This window comes from Rhinatrema bivittatum, chromosome 18, assembly GCF_901001135.1.
Source record: "Rhinatrema bivittatum chromosome 18, aRhiBiv1.1, whole genome shotgun sequence".
Lineage (NCBI taxonomy): Eukaryota > Metazoa > Chordata > Amphibia > Gymnophiona > Rhinatrematidae > Rhinatrema > Rhinatrema bivittatum.
The window spans coordinates 60,548,293-60,573,784 of NC_042632.1; positions in this window are offsets into that span (position 1 = coordinate 60,548,293).

Sequence of the window (25,492 nt, forward strand, 5' to 3'; positions counted from 1 at the left end):
AAACAGATTGACGGGTTTATTTATTTATTTAAATATTTGGTGTGCCGTCATTCCATGTGAGAATCACTAGTTCATAAATATAATAAGTGTTGCAAGATGGATAAACATTCATAGAAACGGAAGTAATGCAATGGTAGACGTCAAACAAGAAAACAGAGCTAGATTAAGGGGGCTTGCAAGGGGGGGTTATTGATAAACTTTATTTAGGTTATTTGAGTCATGGGAAGCTGGGTGTTTGTCAAGTCAAAGGCACTTTTGAATAGCCAAGTTTTTAAGTCACTTTTGAATTGATTTTTGTGTTAATGTTCAAAGTTCTTCAGGCAGGGAATTCCAGAGTTTTGGGCCGGCAATGGAAATCTCTCTCTCTCTCTAGTTAACATTAGATGAGAGCCTCTTAAGTTTGGGATTTCTAGGAGGGCTGTGATCTGAGCGTTCACGATGTGAGGTTTAAATATTATTCCCAGTAGATCGTTGTTGTTCAGGTTAATGTTTTTGAATATTATTGTTAGAACTTTATAATGAATTCTTGACTGTAGAGGAAGCCAATACAGAGCCATCAGTGTTGGGGTGATGTGGTCAAATGTTCTTGCTCCTGATAATTGTCTAGCTGCGGCATTTTATAGAAGTTACAAGGGTTTTAAGTGACTAGTCGGAAGACCTAGAAGTAAGGAATTGCAGTAATCAAGGTTTGAGAAGATGAGAGATTGTAAAACTGTTCTGAAATTTGTTGCGTTTAATAGAGGTTTCAATCGGCTCAAAATCTGCATCTTGTGGAAACCACATCTAATCAGTTTACCTTACCTTAAGTGAGGTGAGCGAGAGAACTATATCCATTGCTGGACCCAAACTATGAAACTCTCTCTCCTCCTGGGGAGCAGTGCAAACTCACCCTGCTCACCCCGCTCACTCAGACTGCCTCGCACAAGGAGAGAGAAGAGATTCTGCGGCTTACCCTTGGGGCCTGAGGGAACGGTGAGGTGAGGTGAGCTTCCGCTGTGGTGAGAGGAGTGAGGAGAGAGCTGAACTGCTGCTCTGGTGAGAAGCGGGAGGAAAAAACAGTTGAACTCTGAAGTGAGAAGGAGGAGGAGAGAGCAATTGAGCTCCCAGTGAGAAGAGGTAGGAGACTGCAACTGAGCTGGTGAGGTGAGAGGAGGCTGGAGAGCATTTAACCTGCTGAAGAAAAAACCATGACTGATTAAACCGCCTGAGGATGCCACCACAATGATCTCCCAACCTGAAATCTCCATCTGATCTATCCAACACCATCACCAAGTCTCCACCTGAAATCCCCATTAAATCCCTAATTAAGCCATCACACAAAGACATCACCCGAGTACACAAACTACTTAGAGACAACACAACATACCCTATCACTAGAAACCATCGGATCTCATCCTCTCCGTTTTCTCCCACCGTCTACCCCCCCACTGGCTGACTGCACTGGGAGACCTCCCTAGGATGCTGCTTTGCTATTATCTCTGAAACATTACTGTCAAACATGGATTCAAAAATCAAATTAGATCCAATAACAGTTAATAGAAAGAATGGTGGCATTATGAACAACAAACAAAGAGAAACAGATAAGTAAGAGAAAAAATGTGTGAAGCTTGCTGGGCAGACTGGATGGGCCGTTTGGTCTTCTTCTGCCGTCATTTCTATGTTTCTATGTTAAAAATTAAATGGTTCAAATCATACCTAAATAATAGGTATTTCCAAGTATAGATAAAGAAAGGATGTAATATCAGATAAAATAGACCTTCAAGAGGATGACGTGATGTGCTAGCGGAGCAGACTTGTTCCTGCTCAGGTCCGGGCCCGTCCCAGCGATCGCGCTCAATCCGGCCGCACATTAGCCTTTAAATCGGGCTGCCGCTGCATCTGGAGACGAGGCTTACCACCACGGTTCATCTGGGGACGGAAACAGCGAAGTCAATGGCCTCCCAAAAAGCTAAAAAAGAAAAGGAAAAAACGAGGGTGGCCGAGGACAAAATGGCGGCCGCGCCGAACAGTGAGTCCCCCCCCCCCGTTGCCGCTCACCATAGATGACATTAAAGAGGCGATTCGAGAGGCCCTGGACGAGCGGTGGACTGGGCGTGCTGATCAGCTGAGGGAGGTGCGGGACACCCTTGCAGCTATACCGAGCCCGTACATCAGCTCTGGAGGACGCTGGCGCTGAGAACACAGATAAGATGGCGACGCAGGCAGCCACGATTCAATCCTTGACAGAAAAGGTGGAGGACTTAGAGAATAGAGCGCGTTGAGATGATCTTCGCTTTCTGGGGTTTCCAGAGAGCCTGGAAGACCGATCCCTCTGTGCTGTGGCTCCCAGAGGCGCTGGCCCTACCGCATCTCAAGGGAAAGCTTGTGGTGGAGAGGGCCCAGCGGCTTGGCATGAAGCAGCAGAATATGAACAGGCCGCGGCTGGTTATTGCAAAAATTTTAAACTCGGCGCACAAAGCGGAGCTATGGAGGGCATCACGGCAGAAAATGGATTTAAAATACCAGTCACATTCCATTCGCATGTTTCAAGATTTTTCGGCATCCGTATCGGCAAGCAGACGAAGTTTTTCGCAGATATGCTCCACATTACATAACAGGAGCATAAAATTTGCCTTGCTATTCCCGGCACGCCTGCGGGTATGGCATGACGCGCGAGTGCATAATTTTGTGCATACTCTGGCCACCTGATTGATGTCTGCATATATGTGGGGCGGCAGAGGTGGATAACATCGCCTGACGTTTTTAAGATAGGCGGGAAACTGAAGTTCCAGAGAACTGTGCTTACCATCCGTTATCTGCTCTAGCTGGATAATGGTTTGCAGTTTAGAAGCCTCTTGCCAAGCTCAGATGGTCCGCGTGTTTTATCCACGTACTTCCCCGGGACTAAGCCAGAACTGTTTTGTTTTTTCTATTTGTCCCTCATCCGTCTGTAAGCAGACCATGCTTGATGTTCTTTTCTTGTTGTTTTCTTTCCAATACTGGAGACCTATGGATTACACTGCAGTTCACTGGAGGCTTATGGGACTCTATGACTCCGCATCGTGAGGGCTGGATGCTGGACTGTTACTGGACTGCTAGAGTGGATTTCCTGTGGCCCTGTGTACTGTGATTTCTTTGATGTTTGAATTTTCCATTCTTGATCTCTTATTCAACTTGTTTGTGGGGTTATGGTCTCGGATTAGTGGGGTGGGGAAGTCACCTGTTAGATAAACGGAATGGTTGGCAGCCTCATTTTCCATGGGTGCACACGATATGAAAGGAGGAGCAGGGGTGATATGATTCAGACTTTCAGATTCTTGAAAAACTTTAACGATCCAAAGACAACGACAAACCTTTTCCGTCAGAAAAAATCAGCAGAACCAGAGGTCACGAGCTGAGGCTCCAGGGAGGAAGACTAAGAACCAATGTCAGGAAGTATTTCTTCACGGAAAGGGTGGTGGATGCCTGGAATGCCCTTCCGGAGGAAGTGGTGAAGTCCAAAACTGTGAAGCACTTCAAAGGGGCCTGGGATAAACACTGTGGATCCATCAGGTCTAGAGGACGCGTATAAAGAGGAGGCAGCAAAATACTGCACGGAGCGGCAGTAGCCACAGAGGCATTCACGGAGCGGGATGCCAGTGGCCAGTGGTTGGTGTTCCACCTTCACGGAGTGGAAGGATGGAGGGCTGCTATCTCCCAATTAAAAAAAGAAAAAAAACCAAACAAAAAATTTAAAAAAACAAAAAAAACAGGGATGGGTTCATGGGCTATAGGTATTACCAATTATTAGGCATTTCAATATTAGATGATAGTTAATGTGTCTTTCAAGGCATACTTCACTTTCAATGCATATCCAGCATAGCTCTCTGCCGTTGAAGCAGAGAGCTATGCTGCCGCTTACCCAACTAATCAAACTTAATATTTCACTTGGAAGCAGCTCCATCACTGCTCTCTACATTAATGGTGGGGGTGAAAGGGAAATAGAACCTAAGGTTACTAAGAGCCAAGAGAAACAGATAAGTATGAGAAAAATAAGTGTGAAGTTTGCTGGGCAGACTGGATGGACCGATTGGTCGTCTTCTGCTGTCATTTTCTATGTTTCTATGACATATAGCGTACAATCGCGTGTATTCTGTAAGTTGTGCTGGGGGCGGGCGGTGCCTGGACACATCTGTGTGTGTGATTCTCATCCCTTTAGGGGGAACGTGGAGGGTATAGATGTTATGGAAATTTGGAGGGGGACCTTTGAATGGTTGGGTGGGGAAGGGGTCGGGGAGGGGTTAGTGGGTGGTTGGGGGATGGAAACTGGACAGGAATTGGGAGGGAGGGGGATGAGAGAGGGGAGAGACGGGGACTTGGTAGCAGATTTGGGGAAGTGTGGAAGTGAGTATGAATGGGTAAGTGCATTGGCCAGGACATGGATTATGTGATCGCTTGTGGAATGGGAGGGACCAGATTCAGGAGGGTGGGGGCCTCAGCTGGGAGCGCCCATGGTATTCATGTAGTTTGTGGCGTTTAAGTGATGGGTAGTCCCACACGTGTGATTTCCTGGAACGTATGCGGGTTGCATTCACCTGTCAAGCGCTCCAAGGTTTTAGCTTTATTGAAAAAGAAGCGGTGGCGTTTCTACAGGAACGCATCTTACAGCACCTGAACATGAGAAATTAAAGCGAGACTGGGTGGGGGAAGTGAGAGCGACAGGGGTGTCGCCCAAACCAGCAGGGGCTGCCATTTGAATTCACAAGAGGCTACCCCTGAAAATACTGCAGGAAATCGCAGATCCACAGGGGCGCTTTATTATCTTAGTTACTGAGTTATTTGGCCAAACCCCATAGTATTTTGCAATGTTTATGCCCCTAATACCTACTCGCCCCAATTTTTTCAGACGACTCTATTAGCGCCTGCTTCCCCACTTAACTGATATACTTATTGTTGGTGGAGATTTTAATACTGTCCGAGATGGAGAACTAGATGCCTTTCCTGTGCGACAACGAGAACAGGGAATGGGATACGTTATATCTGTTGGACCTTAGAAAGGGACTTCACTCATATTTCACGTGCCCATGCCTCACATTCCCGTTTAGATTTTTGTTTATCAGTAGCCACGCCTTTGCACAGGTCCAGGGTGCCGAACTTGATAACATTGTGATCTCGGATCATGCACCCATCTGGGTAGATTTTCAGTTTTCGGGGGGGGGGGGCAAACTGAAACAAGGGTTTGGCATTACCCTTATTTTATGGCTAATGACACCCAATTTCGGAGCATATAAGGGCAAAATGGGTGGACTATACTCCTCTAAATCACTCTCACAGTTCGCAACTGGCTTTGTTCTGGTATATGGCAAAGGCAGTCCTTAGGGGTGAGATAATCTCCTATATGTCCCATTGGCGCAAGACGCTTAACAAAAGGATTCTGGTGCTGAATGGGCAGTTGAGCAAAGCCAGAGCAGCTCTGAACGTAGTGGTGATGCCACTACGTCATCCCTCAACTCCATCTACTATCGTTAGCCTTTTTTGAATTAATAACCTGTCCTTTCTCTTCCTTCTTCGCCAAGTTCTAGTCACCCTGTTAAATGTAACTGCCTTTTTCCGCACCATTGTTATAGTTAATGTTTTACTATGCACCCCTGTTTTATGTGAACCAGCATGATGTGATTGTGATCTCGAATGCCGGTATATAAAAATCCGAAATAAATAAATTAAAATAACTATCGTTCAGTACAGGCAGCTTTGAACTCTCTATTACACTTATGCGTGAAAAAAAGCTTTCTCTATTATAAGTTTCAATTATATCAATACTCAAACAAAACCGGCCGCATGATGGCTAACCTCATAAGGTCTGCTCGTGGTCGTAGGCATATTCCAGCGCTTACCACACCCATGGGTGCAATCGTTAAGACACCCCCCCTCTATATTAAAAAATTTTCGAGATTTTTACGCTGATTTGTACACTTCCGCGGGTGGTAATGATGAGATTTATGAGAAATTTTGCTTCGCGCTGCCTCTTCCGAGGTTGACAGAAGAACAGCAGCTATGTTTAAATGGTCCCATCACCGAGGACAAAGTAAAGCTAGTTATACGCCATCTTCGGCCTTTAAAGACCCCGGGCCCAAATGGCTACACAGCCGAATTTTTCAAGTTACTTCAGGATCAACTGGTGTGTCCTTTTGCAGCGGGATTTAGGGAACTAATTAATCAAGGCTTTTTTCCTGCGCATGAAAATCTGGCTCATATTACACTTATCCCCAAAGGTGGGAAAGATCCCCTTCTTCCAGAGTCCTATAGACCCATTTCGCTACTGAATGTGGATGTTAAAATTCTAGCAAAAATCTTAGCGGATAGATTAGCAATTATAATTCCTTCTCTAGTTGGGGATCATCAAGTTGGATTTGTCTGACAGCGCTATGCGATAGCTAATATCCGAAGAGTGTTGATTGCCATGACAATGTGCCGTCAGATGGATATTTCATATCTCACTATTAGCTTTGATGCCAAAAAGACGTTTGATAGAGTGGAAATATCTTTTTAGTGTTGGGACGGATGGGGTTTAATGGCCTTTATTTAAAGGCATTGCATCTCCTTTATGCAGACCATGAGGCGGTTATTATCGCTAATGGGATGCAGTTGGAACCCTTGGGGGTGGCCAGAGGGACTAGGCAGGGTTGTCCACTATCACCCCTACTGTTCATTTTACAGCTGGAACCTCTTCTTGCTATCCAACAAACTAGAGAGATTAGGGGGGTCCAAATGGGTACCCAAATCTTCAAGTGTAGCTTTTGCGGATGACCTGCTGGTTTTTCTAACAGATCCTCAGAAATCCTTAGCTGCCTTAATGCGGGTTAAAAGGGATTTTGGGATATTCTCTGGCTTTAGCTTGAATGCATCTAAATCCTCAGCACTGGCTTATCCTTCAACTTTACAGGAAACGTGGCCTGATACTTTTCCATTAAAATGGGCCAGTGAGTCAATACGATATTTGGGGGTACAGCTGCCATTGGAACCAGAATGTATTTACCACGCTAACATTCCTCGACAAATACAGTCGACAGTTGACAGCTTGGCCAGCTGGAACCATCTTCCCCTCTCACTCAGTGGCCGTGTGAATCTTGTCAAAATGATTCTTTTACCAAGATGGCGCTACCTTTTTCAGAACCTTCCCATATTGGTTCAGTGCAAGGACATAAAAAAATAGAGGGGGCTCTACGAAAATTTGTTTGGGGTGGGGGGGAATCACGGGTTCCTTTTTCCTGGTTAAAAGATAAGAGTCGTAGAGGAGGCCTTGGGCTCCCTGACCTGGCTGAGTATAATCTAGCTAGTAATTTGCGAGTTGTGAGAGACTGGTTGCTTAGTCCATTCATACCTCATTGTACGCGGATCAGGCCCTGATGCATCCTTTGGCCCCTTCCTATGTGGTGCAAGCCAGTTCGACCCACCTGCCCTCTTTTTTAACCCGCACGGCACTGGTTGGACCATTGAGGCAGACTTGGAGGCGGCTTACCAAAAGGTTACAGCTTCCAACTCTCTGTGCCTATTTTCTCCTGATTGGTGGGAATGCAGAATTTAGCCCGGGAACCCAATCCTCTGGTTTTCGGACTTGGCCTTCTCGAGATATCACACTTTTGGGTCACCTGTTAACCAATGAGTGGACACTGCTGTCTTACCAAGCTTTTATGATAACATATGGCTTTGGAGTGACACACACATTCTCATAAATGCAAATTTGCCACTACATACAGACCCTTTCAGCCGATGCGAAATTGCCCTTGTCTTATCTCACTTTGGATAATGTGTTTCATTTTGACAGGCATGTCGCTCCTTCGTTGCCTATGTATTATAAGTGCCTGCGTAGGCATTCGGAAATTGATCCGAGTCTGGTCTTGGAGCCACGCTGGAATGGGGATGGGGAATTTGTGGTGACTCAATCTATTTTGAGGGGATGTTTTCGGCTAATAGCCAGGGTCTCGAATAATCAGTATTATCGGGAATTACAGTTCAAGTTTCTATGCCGGGCATATGTATCACCTGTACTTGCTTTCCATTGTGCTATAGCCCTCTCTGCAGCATGCATTAGATGTGGTCATAGTACCGGCACATTTTCTCACGTTTTTTGGACCTGTGCCCCTATTCAACGGTTTTGGAAACGTGTAGCGGTTTACTTAGCGGACTTGCTGGACGTTGCTTTTCCAATTACCCCCATGTGGTTACTTTTTGGCTGTATCTCCCCGATTAGGATCCGAGACCCTGGCTCTCGCTTGTTTCTTCATAAGGCATGTTTAGTGGAGAAAAAGATTATCCTTTCTGTGTGGAGGTCCTCTGAGAACCCCCTCGTTCTGGTCCTGGCAGAATAGTTTACATGTCATGATGACTATGGAAAGTCTAGATGCCAGGACGAATCCTCAACGTCGTCGACGCTTCCTTGCAGTGTGGCAGCCGTATCTGCAGTCGCTAACTCCTCAGGCTCGCAGTCTTGTTATTAATGATTAACATGTTTTCTCTCCCTGCGTTAGATATGGCCTGGCTAATGGACTGCTATCCAGCACTATACTATTACTCACTTCTACATTGGGGGTGGGGGTAGGGGATTTGTTAGATTGGGTGGGTTTTTTTCTGAAGGGTTATGTTTTCTATTGGTGGTACTGTTCTGAGGCGAGATCAGAGCTCCTCTCGCCTTAGTGTACTATGTTTTTTATGTGTATTATTCTTGAAAATCCAATAAAAACCATTTAAACATAAATAGACCTTCAAACAGGAGTCCCACAAGGGTCTGCCCTGTCTGCCGCACTTTTTAACATATACATGCTGCCACTTTGCCACCTACTAGCTGGACTGGGCATATCACATTACATATACGCTGATGATATTCAACTAATAATTCCCATTGAACACACAATTAAAAAGACACTGGAGCTGGCAATATGTACCTAGATATCATTAAACAGCTTCACAACCAAATGGAGTTTTATAAACAGAGAAAACAGAATTCATACATCTAGAAAGAAAAAATTAGAAGTCATTCAGAACCCAATCACACTCAAAAACAGCCAAAAGATAGAACTAGCTGAGAAAGTACGAAACCTAGGAGTGATATTCATACTGAACTAAATATGAAGCAACATATATCCTTTAAAATAAGGGAAGGTTACAACAAACTAATGACTCTTAGAAGACTAAAACCCCTACTAACACCAAACAATTTCCGATCAGTGCTACAAGCATTAATTTTTGCAAGCACTGATTTGTAATGCCCTACTACTGGGCTTACCATACACAACAATTAGACCACTCCAGATACTGCAGAACACAGCAGCAAGAATTCTGACAGGAAAAAGTAAAAGAGACCATATCACTAACACCCTCATTGAATACACTGGTTACCCATTGAGCAGAGAATACAATACAAGACTCTATGTACCATACATAAATTAATCCATGACGAAAAAACAGATTGGCTAAACACTGCACTTCGAGTACACGTCCCCAATAGGAACCTGAGATCTGCAAACAAAGCACTACTAACTATTCCCTCAGTCAAAACAGCAAGGCTAATGCAAGTAAGAAAAGAGCCTATCACTAGCAGGGCCATCATTATGGAACACCATGCCGCTAGAAATCAGATTGCAAAAAGACATCAAACTATTCAGAAAAAGCCTAAAAACATGGCTATTTAAACAAGCATACCACAAAGAGAATGGAGAATAGAATCCAGGGAATTGTAGAGAGCAATGAGTTTGTTCACTAACAAAACACAACTAAGCAACATGACTTTGTACTTTTAAGCAGTAACAGATTACATGTAGATTATATATATTGTTAAAAACTGTTGTAATAAATCTAAGCATATCTATCTCACTTATCACCCTATAGTTTTATGAAACTCTGTACCGTAACTTACGGACACCTGTCTAGTTGGTATAATAAACGCATTTAGCAACATTAGTTTATGTGCCTCATTGTTAACCGTTGTGACGGCTCCCAGCTTAATAACGGTATATAAAAGAATTTAAATACAATAATAATAATAAATAAAAAAGAATAAATGTTTATAATGCACAACTAACTCCAACAACAAAAACATCAAAACTTGCATTGTGTTCATCCTACTACTACTGAACGCTCAATCAATTAAAAAAAATCCCACTTATCAAAGATGATATTGATGAACAACCTACAATATTTTGTATAACTGAAACCTGGCTAAACAACAAGGACAATATAATCTTAAACCAATTATCTCATCCTAGCTACGATCTATTCCATATACCACAACAAAAAAGAAAAGGCAGAGACCTACTAATAATCTTCAAAAAAGATTTCAAATTAATATTAAAGTGTTATTATTTGTGATAGTTGTGGGTGGATCCTTGGGCCAGTGGCAGATGACCACGCCCCCAGGGAAGGTCCTGAGAGGGACCACCGGTCAGGCTCAGAATTCGGAGACAGACACACACTTGTTCTTTAATTAAACAGTATATTGAACCACCAGAGGTGGCAGTAGTGAGCTGGAAGCCCCCGGCTGGGCTGTAGTCCCTCAGGTACTGGAACAGCGATCCCTGGAGGCTGAGCTGTTGAGAAACTGTACATAGTGAGTAGGCAGGGTATGCAGAGTTCATGAACAGAACCTTGATGGTAACACTCACACAATAATTTCATGAAGTAGGCCCTCGAGGAGCGAGAACCTGGTTCCAGGGAAAACTCTGAGGGAGAGATGGTAACTCACTGGTGTTGTAGGCAGCGGTGACTTCCTGGCTGAAGTGGTATCTGGTAGCAGGTCCGGGAACATGGGCCCTCGAGGAGCGAGTACTGGTTCCAGACTGCGACCTGAAAAGCAAGAGAGAAGCGAGGCCCCCGAGGAGCGGGTACCCCCTGGTAAAGTTCGAGGAGGCAGAGTAGCAAGGTATGGGGAGAGCGAATCCCATCCGCAGCGATACCGGGAGGAAGCTAGGTATGGTAACCTTTGCTAACTCGAATAGCTCAAACGAGAGACCTTAAGTATCCGGTGAGGGTGACGTCATCTCAGGGGGACGCCCCTGAGGTTCCCGCCACAGCTGGTCCTTGAGTCGGGGCCCGCGCGCTCTTAGGCTTCAGGAGAACATGGCGGAAGGCAGCGTCTAGCCTATTCCTGATTGATCTAACAGCTGCCTTCGTTCGACATCATTGGCCATAACTGTTATGAATCTGCTCCTGTGGAAGGAGGAGTTAGCAATCTGATATGCTCAGCTCCTGTAGAGGGAGTAGATAACAATCTGTTAGGGTTTAGACTGCGGAGTTAGCAATCTGTTATGAATCTGTTGCTGAAGACTCCTGATGGGGAAGGAGTAGCAATTAGAGATGTGAATCGGAACCAGAATCGGGTCGGATTTCAGTTCCGATTCACATCTCTATAGATGTGAATCGGAACCAGAATCGGGTCGGATTTCAGTTCCGATTCACATCTCTATAGATGTGAATCGGAACCAGAATCGGGTCGGATTTCAGTTCCGATTCACATCTCTAGTAGCAATCTGTTACCAGCGCAGTGCTTGGAGAGGACACTCAGCTGTAGAGGAATGTAGATAGGTGGATCCTTGGGCCGATGGCAGATGACTGCGCCCCCAGGAGGATATCCTGAGAGGGACCGGGGCAGATTGGCCTATCGGGTGATTGGGCATCCCCCGGTGGGCTGATTGCTCCAGTCACGTGGTCTGCCGTGCGCGGCCGTGACAGAGCTGCGCTTGGCAGACCACATGATGTGTCCTGGACTGGCCTGGGCGGTGAATACCCAGGCCGGTCCGACATCGTGAGTCCGCCGCTGAGAGGGACCACGACTAGGCTTGAGTACGGAGTCAGACACAGATAGTTCTTTTATTAGACAGGTTAGTAGAACCACCAGAGGTGGCAGTAGTGAGCTGATATGCCCGGCAGGGCTGAATTCCCTCAGGTACTGGAACAGCGATCCCAGGGTTGCTGAGCTGTAGAGAAACTATATTTATTTATTTATTTATTTATTTATTTATTTAAGAGTTTTTATATACCGTCATTAAGTTATTCACCATCACAATGGTTTACAATAGGGCATCTATATCAAAAAACATGGGTCGTACATTACATAGGTGGTGCCATTAGTATTCGGTAACAAAAAGGCGTTTATTTGTGGGATTGAGTGTTTCATAGTAATGTGACCTGAAGATTGCTTACAGTTAAAAAGGTTGGATTAATATTTACAGTAAGGATCGTTAAATTAGGCATTCAGTGCTTTATGCCACATATCTTTGCTTAATTGCCTGCATCAGTTTTCTTTCTTGAAGGCTTGTATGTAAAGCCAGGTTTTGAGCTGTGTTTTGAATAGTTTATGACTGCTCTGGAGTGTAAGGTCAAGGGGCATGGAGTTCCATAATATGGGACCGGCTAGGGACAGTGCTCGTTCCTCACTGTGAGGGACAGGGTATGCTGTGTTCATAGCCAGAACTAGATGACAACACTCTCAAAAGGTCTTTAGGAAGCTCAGTAGCTGGAAAGGGTTAGGCCCTCGAGAAGCGAGTACCTGGTTCCAGGGAAAGCTCTGAGAAGCGATGGTAACTCACAAATGTCTGTATCTGCGATAGCTTCCAGGCAGTAGAGAATCTTCAGTGTCCAGAGACATGGGCCCTCGAGGAGCGAGTAACGGTTCCTATCTGCAATCTGAAATAAAGAAAAGAGAGCGAGGCCCCCGAGGAGCGGGTACCCCTGGTAAGTCTGAGGAGGCAGAGTAGCGTAGAGACACAAGTGAGTCCAAAGTCAATCCTTGCTGTCAATCCTCGCTTGAAGCGAAGACTTTCGCCTTGCTAACTCGATTCGTTAGTGAATACTGAGACCTTTTATATTGGACACGCATGACGCCATCTCAGGGGACGCCCCCGAGGTTTGCGCCCTTGCTGGTACATCAGTCGGAAGGTGTGCGAGTGCCCTACGTCATCAGGCAACATGGCAGATCCACAGCATCGAGCCGGTCCAGGGGCGCCAGAGGGACAGCAAGAAGATGCCACGGTAACTAACCGTCCATCAGACCCGGAGGGAGTCACCACAGAGGTAAAGAGGGCGGAGTGAGGGCGTCGAGCAGTGATGGACGCAACAATAACCTGCTATGCCAACAGTTGAAAACATTGGGATTAATGGAAATGTGCTAAAATGGTTCACCTCATTCCTCGCAGATCATCCCAAGTAAAACTCAACAATTACTTGCTCAAGACCTTCCAAAGCACAACTGGTGATTTAACTACTCTGAATAAGTTTGTATCATCTGCAACCTTGATCACCTCACTCGTCGTATTCCTTTCCAGATCATTTATAAATATATTGAAAAGCACTGGTTCAAGAACAGATCTCTGAGGCACTCCACTGTTTACCCTTTTCCACAGAGAAAATTGACCATTTAATCCTACTCTCTCTTTTTAACCAGTTTGTAATCTACGAAAGGACGTCGCCTCCTATCCTGACTTTTTAGTTTTCTTAGAAGCCTCTCATGAGGGACTTTGTCAAACGCCTTCTGAAAATCTTTATCCATATGTTTATTAAACCCCTTAAAAAAAAGATTTGTTAGGCAAGACTTCCCATGAGTAAATCCATGTTGACTGTGTCCCATTAAATCATGTCTATGCTCTGTGATTTTGATCTTTAGAATAGTTTCCACTATTTTTCTCGGCACTGAAGTGTAGTTCACCGGATTGCCCCTGGAGCCCTTTTTAAATATTGGGGTTACATTGGCCCCCCTCCAGCCTTCAGATACAATGGATGATTTTAATGACAGGTTACAAATTTTAACTAATAGATCTGAAATTTTATTTTTGAGTTCCTTCAGAATCCTCATTAAATATCAAACAATAAAATTGATATATAAACCATCAATCAGAAGAGTAAAACCATAATCATAAAAAGAATAAATATTTCAAAACAGCTGATGAAAAGAATACCCAATAATTTTTTTTATTATTCCCAAATAGCATTAAAAGCAGAATATAAACCAAATACATAAATACAATATTTAAAAACAGAAGACATCAAAGAACACCTTATTAAACTAATAAGCATTAAAAAAAAAATCCCCTGGTAACTTTTGATTTCAAGTCACCTTGAGATCGACATGGATTAGTCCAGGGAGGGAGTGGTACAGCTTTCTCCTCTCTCTCTCACATACCCATACTCTCCAACACACACTCTCTCACACACACACACACATACTCTCTCACACACACACACTCTCACACACACATTCTCTCTCTCGAGAAGAGAAGAGAAGAGGCCCCTGTTAGCTGGGCTGTGTGAAGGAAAAGAAGAAGCTGCTGCCAAATAAGCCTTTTAAGTTATATCCGGATAACTTAGATAACTGGATGTCTTTGAATACTGTGCCCAGGAAGCATAGCTTTCCCCATTGCATTTAATGGAAGTGAATGAAATGAAACAAAATAAAATACTTGATTTGGGAACCAGAACAAATGAAATGAATAAAAAATGGTAACTGAACAATAAAAAAAAAAAATCCAAATCAGTTTTTTTTCCCTGTGCTCATCTCTATTAGGAACTGTAAGGCTGCATTTGCATTTGTAGTCATCTGGTTCTCTTTCCTATGATGACTCATCTGTTATCAGTAAATTACTCGTTTTCTTATGCTTGCTTTAAAGAGTAATGAGCCTCTGATCCCCAGTGTTGTCATAAGCTGACAGCGGCTTCTCTTCCTCCCTGAGTCCCGGCTGACCTGGGCCGTCTCCTTTTCCACCACGCGGCCTGGCTGGCAGCCATCTTCTCTTTTTGGCCGTGGGGCCAGGCAGACAACAGCCTTCTCTTTTCGGCCACACAGACCCAAACAATTCAGCTGTTGCACGGGCCCGGCAGCTGCAGCTGCGTTCTCTTCCGTCCACGGAGAGAGGGGCCCAGCGGAGCAAAAGACTCCATCAGAGGAATTGTTAGGGCTAAATTGGGATTGAAAAATAGGTAGGTGGAAGCTGTGGCTGGGACTCGAGGAACGTACTCAGTGCTAATGATGTCCTGACTGCAGGAAGCTCGCACAAGTTAGCCACGCAGCCGTGTGACTGGCCTGACCGGCCCACCAGGGCCTGCCCGAAGCCACAAAAGGCCAATCCGACCCTGGATGCACCACTAAGCTGCAGCCACAGACAAGAGGCAAAAGGAAGGGCGAACAGCATTCATCTATTGCAAGAATAAGAAATCCGACCACCAGGAGCCACGAGCCACCTCCTGCTCTAATCAACTCCTGACACCCACACAAGGCCCTACAAAGAGCTGCATTTTAGCATGAAAGGGGGTGTCCAGAAAAAATGACAGGTGTGTACACCAATTGCAACTCTGTGTAGATAAACAGCCAATAGCTGCCTTTCCCGTGCTTACCGAAACCTGCCATTAGCTGCCACGTGGTCGGAGTCAAATCCAAAAAGTACAACGCAGAGGTCTACCGGCCACTCCCAGACCACTTACATTCATCCCTGTGTAATTAAAAAGGCAGCGCTTTCGCCCTGAGACGCGCTCATGGCTCTCCACATTTATGTGGATTTGCGCAGCTTTCCACGTGGATTGGTGCACGGCTCATTACTCAGGACCTTTAGCACATGTATTAGCACTCATGTTTGCATGGATAATTGATCTGCATGGATTTTCTGCTCGTAACTCATTTGCATATCTTTACATTATTATATCCTGCAGGCCCTTGAAATTTTGCAGCACACACTCAAAAAAATCAGTTCCGAAAATTAACACCGATTTCAGCGCATCTTATTACATCGGTCCCTGTAAAATGAGGACCTAAGAACAACCTTCATACACCAGAACCAAATACCCGGGCTTTCAATAAGGCTTTGATTTTCAACCTAAAAGACAACTATTTGGCTTCAGGAGGAAACCACATGCAGGAGTGAAAAGGATCTAGGCATCATTGTGAAAAATACATTGAAATCCTCAGCTTAGAGTGCAGCAGCACTCAGAAAAGCAAACAGAATGTTAGGAATTATTAGGAAAAGGTTGGAGAATAAAACTGCATTTACCACATCCTCCAGGAATGTATTCCAGAACTTAATTCTGAGTGAAATTTTTTTTCTCAAATTTGTTTTAAATGTGCTATTTAGTAACTTCACGGAGTGTCTGTTAGTAATTGCATTTTTTTTTTTTTTTTAGAGTAAACATGCCACGCCACGCCACATGATTTTATTTAACTCTATCATATCCCCCCTCAGCCTTCTCCTCTTCAAGCTGAACAACCCTAACTTCTTTAGCCTTTCCTCATAGGGGAACTGTTCCATCCGCTTTATCAATTTGGTCACATTTGGACAAATTCCTGGAGGAAAAATCCATAAATTGTTATCAAGCAAGTAGACTTGGGGAAAGGCTACTGCTTACCCTTGGTGAGTAGCAGCATGGAATCTACAATCTGGTTTCCTGCCATGTAGTTGTGACACAGTGGCATCGCCAGAACTGATTTTGGGGGGAGCACCCAAGCTTAAAATGGGTGAGCAGTAGGCATATAGGTCTGCCTAGTAGTTGTAATCTTATCAATAAATAATGCCAGAGTGACCTGTTCAATAGATCCCTGGAAACGGGAGTGGTTCTGTGTGATTGGAGCAGAGCTGTGGTGGTCCCGCTTCACAAAGTGGGAGCAGAGAGGAGGCTGGAAACTACAGGCCGTTAGCCTCACCTCAGTGGTGGGAAAAGTAATGGAGACTCTGCTGAAGGAAAAGATAGTGAACTACCTACAATCTGCTGGGCTGCTCGACTCAAGGCAGCATGGATTCACCAGATGAAGGTCCTGTCAGACAAATCTGATTGATTTTTTTGATTAGGTGACTAGAGAATTGGATTGAGGGCGAGCACTCGATGTGATCTCCTTGGATTTCAGCAAAGCTTTTGATAAGATCCTGCATAGGAGGCTTTGAATAAAATGAGAAACTTGGGAGTGAGCACCAAGGTGGTGGCCTGGATTACAAAATGGTTGATTGACAGGAGACAGCATTTAATTAATGGTAAATGGAACCTACTCCGAAGAGAAAATAGGGTTTAAGGATTGCTTTTAGTACCGGTTCTGTTCAATATCTTTGTGAGCAACAATGTGGAAGGGATAGAAGATAAAGTTTGTCTCTTTGCAGATGATACTAAGATATGCAACAGAATGGACATGCTTGAAGGAAAAATGATTAAAGGAAGCTTGAAGACTGGTCAGGGAATTGGCAGCTGGGATTCAATAATAAGAACTGCAGACATTCATCTGGGGTGGGGTAATCCAAAAAAGCAGTATATGATGGGCGGATAAATGGCTGGTGTGTATGGACTGGGAGAGGGACCTTGGTGTAATAATTTCTGGTGACCTGAAGGTGGCAAAGCAGTGTGACAAGGCGATAGCTAAAGGCAGAGAAGAATACTGGGCTGCATAGAGAGAGGAATATCGAGTAAGAAAAAGGAGGTGGTGATGCCCTTGTGCAGGTCCTTGGTGAGGCCTCTCCTGGAGTACTGTGTTTAGATCTGGAGCCTGTATCTCAATAAGGACAGAGACAGGACAGAGGTGGTCCAGAGAAGGGAGACCAAAATGGTGTGGGTCTGTATCGGAAGACCTATGAGTGAAGGCTGAAGGATGTGAATATGTAACCCTGGCAGAGGAGATAGGATACAGAACATCTCATACCTGAAAGGTTTTAATGAGTGGGAACATGAATCTTTCCATTAGAAAGAAAAACAATAGAAATAGGGGTCATGAATGAAACTGCAGGGGACAATTCAGAACCAATATCAGGAAATATTTCTTCACGGAGAGGGTGGTGAATGCTTGGAATTCCCTCTCAGAAGGCACGGAGAAGACGAGAACAATTAATGAATTCAAAAGGTGTGGGGAAAACACTGCAGATCCCTAAAGGCTTGAAAAAAGGGATAGTGTAACTGCATTTCTGCATTGGGGTAACCTGCCTGGTGCGGCAGTTACTACCATTAGCAAATTGTTGGGCAGACTGGATGGACCATTTGGTCTTTATCTGCCGTCATTACTATGTTTACTATGAATGACTAAGCGGAAATCTGAATAACTGAGAAATGGTTTGAGAGACCGTAGTGTACATAGATTAAAACATGAGGACTGTACTGATGAGCTAATCTGTGGACACATGGACAGCAGTTTATCTGGATCCCCTGGTTTATTTTTCATGGGGATTGAGACAATCCCTGCTGGGCAAACAGAAGAAACCAGATTGCTACAAATCCCTACAGAGCAGGGGTTCTCAACCAGTCTTCATAAGAACATAAGAAACATGCCAACTGGGTCAGACCAAGGGTCCATCAAGCCCAGCATCCTATTTCCAACAGTGGCCAATCCAGGACATAAGAACCGGGCAAGTACCCAAAAACTAAGTCTATTCCATGTACCATTGCTAATGGCAGTGGCTATTCTCTTAGGAGCGGATTTTAAAAGCCCTGTTCGCGTAAATCCCCGGATTTACGTGAGCAGGGTCTTACGCGCCAGTGCGCCTATTTTGCATAGGCCGCCGGCGCGCGCAGAGCCCCGTGATGCGCGTAGGTCCCGGGGTTTTTTGAAGGGGGCGTGGGGGGCGGGACCAGATGATGCGGCGTTTCGGGGCGGGATGTGCATTTCGGGGGCGGGAGGGGGCGTGGTGCCGGCCCGGGGGCGTGGCCCAGGCCTCGGACCAGCCCCGGGTCAGAAGACGGCGCGCCAGCAGTCTGCTGGCGCGAGGCGTAAATCTAGGGACAAAGGTAAGGGAGGGTTTAGATAGGGCCGGGGGGTGGGTTAGGTAGGGGAAGGGAGGGGAAGGTGAGGGGAGGGTGAAAGAAAGTTCCCTCCGAGGCCGCTCCGATTTCGGAGCGGCCTCGGAGGGAACGGAGGCAGGCTGCGCGGCTCGGCACACACAGGCTGCCCAAAATTGGCAGCCTTGCGCGCGCGATCCAGGATTTTAGAGGATACGCGCGGCTATGCGTGTATCGTCTAAAATCCAGCGTACATTTGTTTGCGCCTGCTGCACAAACAAAAGTACGCAATCGCGTTTTTTAAAAATCTACCCCTAAGTGAACTTAATAGCAGGTTATGGACTTCTCCTCCAAGAACTTATCCAATCCTTTTTTAAACACAGCTATACTAACTGCACTAACCACGTCCTCTGGCAACAAATTCCAGAGTTTAATTGTGCGTTGAGTAAAAAAGAACTTTCTCCGATTAGTTTTAAATGTGCCCCATGCTAACTTCATGGAGTGCCCCCTAGTCTTTCTACTATCCGAAAGAGTAAATAACCGATTCACATCTACCCGTTCTAGACTCTCATGATTTTAAACACCTCTATCATATCCCCCCTCAGTCGTCTCTTCTCCAAACTGAAAAGTCCTAACCTCTTTAGTCTTTCCTCATAGGGGAGTTCCATTCCCCTTATCATTTTGGTAGCCCTTCTCTGTACCTTCTCCTTCGCAATTATATCTTTTTTGAGATGCGGTGACCAGAATTGTACACAGTATTCAAGGTGCGGTCTCACCATGGAGCGATACAGAGGCATTATGACATTTTCCATTTTATTCACCATTCCCTGTCTAATAATTCCTAATATTCTGTTTGCTTTTTTGACTGCCGCAGCACACTGAACCGACGATTTCAATGTGTTATCCACTATGACACCTAGATCTCTTTCTTGGGTTGTAGCACCTAATATGGAACCCAACATTGTGTAATTATAGCATGGGTTATTTTTCCCTATATGCATCACCTTGCACTTATCCACATTAAATTTCAGTGTGGACATAGCCAGCCAGTCAGATTTTCAGGGTATCCACAATAAAAATGCGGGATGTAGATTTGCATGCTCTGGCTCCGTCTTTGCAAATCTATCTCATGCATTTTCATTGTGGATATCCTGAAAAGCAGACTACAGAGAAACTACACACTAGCAGAAGTACCGCATCTCAGTCACATATGCAGAACACAGAATAAGAGATTACAAATGAGGAACAGAAGCATGCAGTCAAAACTGAAATGGAAAGCCCAAGAAACCAGACTTTTAATAGTGGAACACTGAAGAAAAAGCAAAATACAAAAATATTAGACATGCACATTCCCAAAGACGGCAGATTCCAATTCTAAACTAAACTAAAAATGTTTTTTTTTTCTCCTTTTACCTTTATCTGATCTTATTTTATAATCAATTGGACCCGATCTCTTTTTTCCACTGTCTTTTCCTAATTCCATATTCATGGTTCCATTTCTTCTCTTCCTCCCTACCTCACACACACACACACTTCTAGTGTAGCACACTCACACGCACACACTTCCACTCTCACACACACACACTCACACGCACACTTCCACTCTCACACACTCACACACACTTCTAGTCTCACACACTCACACACACTTCCACTCACTATGCTCTGAAATGTTCCATCACACATATGGGCTCTAACTCTCAGGCTTCCCTCACTCAGCATACACACACTGTCACAGGTTCCCTTACATGTACACACTGGATCCCACACTTACATGCTCCCTTACACACGTGCACATAGGCTTTCAATTATTCTTTCACAAGCTCCCTCACACTCACGGGCTCTCACTATCACATGCTCACACACACACACACACATGCGCCGGCTCCCACTCTCACATGCTCCCACACACATATACAGACATCTTCTCACACACACACACACTCTATCAGGGCCTCCCCCTCTCTTCTGGCCAAGCACAAAGAGTAAGAGGCTGCATAAGACGCTAGGACCTTCCTCAGATAAGAAGGACTCTCTCCAGGAATAAATAAGAATCATGGTGAGTACTTCACATTGAATAACAGGTAGCACTAATAAATTGTTTCATTTCAGTTTATTCAACTCTTTTGTGTTAGAAATACCCTAACTAATCTTTCCTTAAATGTTGTACCTACACCTGTAACTGCACCTTCTCCTGTACCTGTAAATTGTATACCCTGAAATGTTAATTTGTTATAATGTAATTTCCCTAGTTTTTCCTACTCCGTTACCTAAATCTCGTTAAACTGTTTCACTGTAAACCGATGTGATGTGCAAACGAACGTCAGTGTAAAAAAGATTTAAATAAATCAATAGAATGCATGTTAAGAACAGGCTGAGAGGTAACATCATGAACCTGGTTTAGAGAAGTGAAATAATTGCCCACGCCTGCCAGGAAGCACAATGCAGCCCTATCACTGCTGCCCTGGGTCAGAACCAAATGTTCCAGTCCGAGCACTCGCAAGCCACTGCTTCTGCCCATGTATATGACATTAGTAAGGGGCAGTGGAGTCATATAATTATTGTATTTCACTTAGAATTGTAAAAAGGTTTCTTCCATGTCCCAGTGCAAGCAGTGCAATTAAACATACTTCATCTGAAGCAGCGGCAGAGACGCAGTGGGCCTGGGGGTTGGCATCCATGCGGGAATTTGATCTCCTGTGGGTGAAATCACTGCTGGGCAGACTGGATGGACCTTTTGGTTTTTATTTGCTGTCATTTACTGTAACTTTACACGGAGTCTAATATCCCAGACCAGTCACTTTATTAGCACAATTCTCACCATTTGTTGAATGTAAGCTCTTTGGGGCAGGCTCGAAGAGTAGCAGTTATCACTGTGTGCAGTGCCTCTTGTATGTACAACTGTCATTGTCACCTCATGCTTCCCTGGCTGTGTCTCGGTGCATGAGACGTAGGGGGAAGAGTTGGTCAGGAAGGCGCTGCACAAGAGCAGCGTGATGGTGGGATGACTTTACGCAGCGAATCAGAGAAGCATGAGGTGACGGTGGTAGGCAGCTGTGCGTGCAGTGAGCGCTGCACAATGATGACGGTTATGCTAGCAGAAGTGCCTGCCCCGAAGAGCTTATATAACAATAGTTCTGCAACTCTGACTCAGGAGTCCCAGGGCAGCTTCGATTCTGGGGCAGAAGTGTCCGAGTTGGGAAACCAGACTCACATACCCCAATGCCTATCCCAGTTCCTGACTCAAACTTAATTCAAGTTTCTGGAGTTACTGTTTGTCTATGGTGCTGCTGTGCCGCGAAGGACTCAGACCTGGGATTCCTAGCTGTGCTGGGACCCAGGAGATCTGAGTGTACAACCCAAGCACCTTAGATTAACAGTAGATGTGAGATAACGTTAATTTCATCTCTGAACTCAGAGTTAAATTTCCAGCTTTAAAAACTTGCATTAAGCAGTCATGGCTTTTACACACTTCCCTGAATTGGGGAATCACAGCTCATGCCTTCTTCAACATTGAATTTGCATGGAGGAATGCTAAAACGTACCCATAGCCCGGCCCACTTCATTACATTGGGGTGTTCGATTGTAAGCTCTCTGCAGCAGGGGGATACCTCCTATACCTGAATGTAACTTTCTTTCTGCTCAGTTTTGGAAAATCAAATAATTACATTTCAGATACAAGTAGACTGAATCAAGTCCTTTCAAATTTGTGTTCTTGTAATGCAGAGAGAGAAAACTACTTAGTGCTTAGTACTTGGTTTTACCTGCTAATTTTCATTCCTGAATACCACAGATCAGTCCAGACAAGGGGTTCTGCCTCCCTACCAGCAGATGGAGGCAGAAAAAAAAACTTTGAGGCACTGCTACATAATTGAGAGCACCACCTGCAGTCCCTCAGTATTGACATGGACCCAAGCCATCACAGAGCCAAAAACTGTCAAACTTTTCATCCTTCCAGGGCTAACTTACAAACCTTGGGTTGGAATCCCCTGAACTGGAGCTCTTGCATCCAACAAGGAACCAAAAACCCTTCAAACCAATAGGGTTAACATACATACACATATCAAAATCTGCAGAAATTACCACCAAAACAGTCTTTAGGAATTAAGGGGATGGGCCTCTGGTCTGATCTATGGTATTCCAGGAACAAAAATTAGCAGATAAGACCCAATTTTTCCTTTCCTCTTCATATCCCAAATCAGTCCAGACAAGTAGGATGTACCCAAGCTCCTCTACACTGGGTGCGATCCCAAAAGACACGCTCTTGCCAAAAGTGGCATCTTCCAGCGCACAAACATCCAACCGCTAATGCCTGGTGTAAGTATGAAGTAAAGACCATCACAGTCCTACCGATCTCCTGAGGCGACACCAAACTGACCCTCTGCCCAGGAGGCTGCTTGAGCCCTAGTAGAATGCAGTCGTGACCCCTCCAGAACCTTTCGACCTCTTCAAAGATAGGCTGAAAAAATAGTCTCCAACCAACAAGCAATTGTAATCTTAGATGTCTTATTCCTTTCTTTACCCCACTGAATAAGACAAAAAGGTGTCCAACTGATGAAAACTGTTAGTGACCTTAAGATATCACAACAGAATCTAAATATCCCTAAGTGAAGTTCCCTTGCATGCAGCGTCCCTGAAGACAAATTCGAAAATGCAGGTAACTTCATCATCTGGTTCAGATGGAATGAGGAAACCACCTTTGTCAAGAAAGAAGGCATCGAATGCAAAGGCGCCTCGCTGTCTGAAATCTACAAGAAAGGATCTCTACAGGACAAAACTGGAGCTCCAAAATCCAAACAGATGGCCACCAGAAAAACTGCTTTCAAGTAATATCCTTCAATAATTCTCCCCACAAAGACTCAGAGGGCTATACAAAACCCACAGAACCAAATTAAAGTTCCACTGTGGACATAACCTGCACACTGATGGACGCAAGTGCTTGGCCCCCTTTAGAAAACAAATGATGTCTGGATGAGAGGCCAAAGACATTCCTTTTGCACCCAGTGCAAGCAGGCCTCTGCTCAAAGACTCAAGGCCAACACCTCAAACAACCTTTTTAACTGGATCTACAGTTTCCTGTCCTGCACATCCTTCAGCATGCCAACCCCGCCACTAAGATGGTAATCTTCTTGGCCACTGCGGAGACTGAAGGATCCACCTTGGGAAGTATTAAAAGCTCCAAAGTCTCCTCTATCAGCAGATACAACTTTGCCATTGCCCTGCCAACTTTAAGGCCTGCTTCTGGAGCACCCACTTCTGGACCACCAACTTCTTCACTTTCTTGGGCAATGGAAAGGCCTTTAGTGGTCCCCAAATTCCATCCAAAATCAGGTCCACCCCTTCATTATCGGATTTCTCCTGGGCGACCTTAATACCCAAATCCTCCAGGACTTGCGGAATAAGAGGGTTGTCTGGCTATGATGAATAGCTAGACAACCTTCGGGTTGTCCCCTTCTGGGGCCTGGATATCTTCAGAGTCCAGCAAGTCCTTGACCACATCTGGATCACCACCTACTGAATCCATGAGATTGTTCCAGTATCATCACTAACATCTGGATTCCCCTCATCCAGCGGGTCTTTCGAAACCTCTGATCCCTGAGGTCCCTCGCCTTCTCCTGAAGAATGTGCAAGACCCATGTGATGGAGAAGTCCTCCAGCTCCACCTGATGCAGCCACCTTAACCCTCTAAGAAGGAGGTTGTGGCTTGTGGGCCAGAGGCTGTCTCCCACCTGCTCTCTTCTTGGCCAAAAGGCCTTGTGAAGGGGCAGAGGAAACTCCGTGAGAAACCCTCCATATACACAGCTTCTTTTCTCCATTGAGTCCTCCTCAGGTGGGCTGCCTGGACACTGTTTGCTTCTTACTTCGCGCAGCAGATATAGATGCTGCCCCCTCAACTCCACCAGGAACCTGTGTAATAGGCCCAGCTGATGTGACTCCCCATGCGGTAGCAGCCTCAGTGGAGGATCCCTACCCTCCTGAGGCAGAGGCAGAACACAACACAGCTACGTTGAATTGGTCACATCTCATCCTACAGGGCTCAAAAGGATCCCACATGCTCCACATACTCGAGCGCATCTGGCACAGTCACCCGAACTGCTGCCCTCCAAGAGGTCCTGCAGGGCAATATAAGTCACTCACCCCAGGCTGCTGCTCTGGACCCCAGGTGCTAACAAGATTGCAGTGATTCCTCTCCCCTCGGTGCTAACTGCTTCTGCTGGCAAAAAATGCCGCCCAGCTGGCCCTTCACGCGCACCTGCCTTAACCAACTCTTTCCTTTTATTTTTAAGGCACAGTCCTAAAAGAAAATAGCACCCAACACAGAAAATCTAATACTTTCCTTCTCCTGAGGAAAGTGAGGGGGAGAAGACCTGAGAGGGAAAGAGGGAGCCAGACCCCTGCCTTTCACTTCCTCCTGATGCTGTGGGCTGCGACCGCCTGCTTGCCCAGTTCCACCTGAGGAATGGCCCATGAAGATGCCCATCAGCTCAGGGAGCATTCCAACTAATTTTCTGTCTCTCAAACTATTCAACCTCTATTATTATTATGTTTTTCTTTTAATCTCTCTCATACTGCGGATCCGCACCTCTACCATCTGCTGGAGACAGAGAAATACTGAGGGACTGCAGGTGGCTCTTTCGGTTAAGTAGCTGCGCCTCAAAGTTTTTGTTCTCTCCCTCCATCTGCTGGTAGGGATGCAAAACCCTCCTGTCTGCACTGATCTGGGCTATAAACAGAAACCTGCTTTCTCCATTCTCACCAATCTAATTTCCCATCCTGTCCCAGGACTCACCCCTTCCTCCGCTTACCCAGC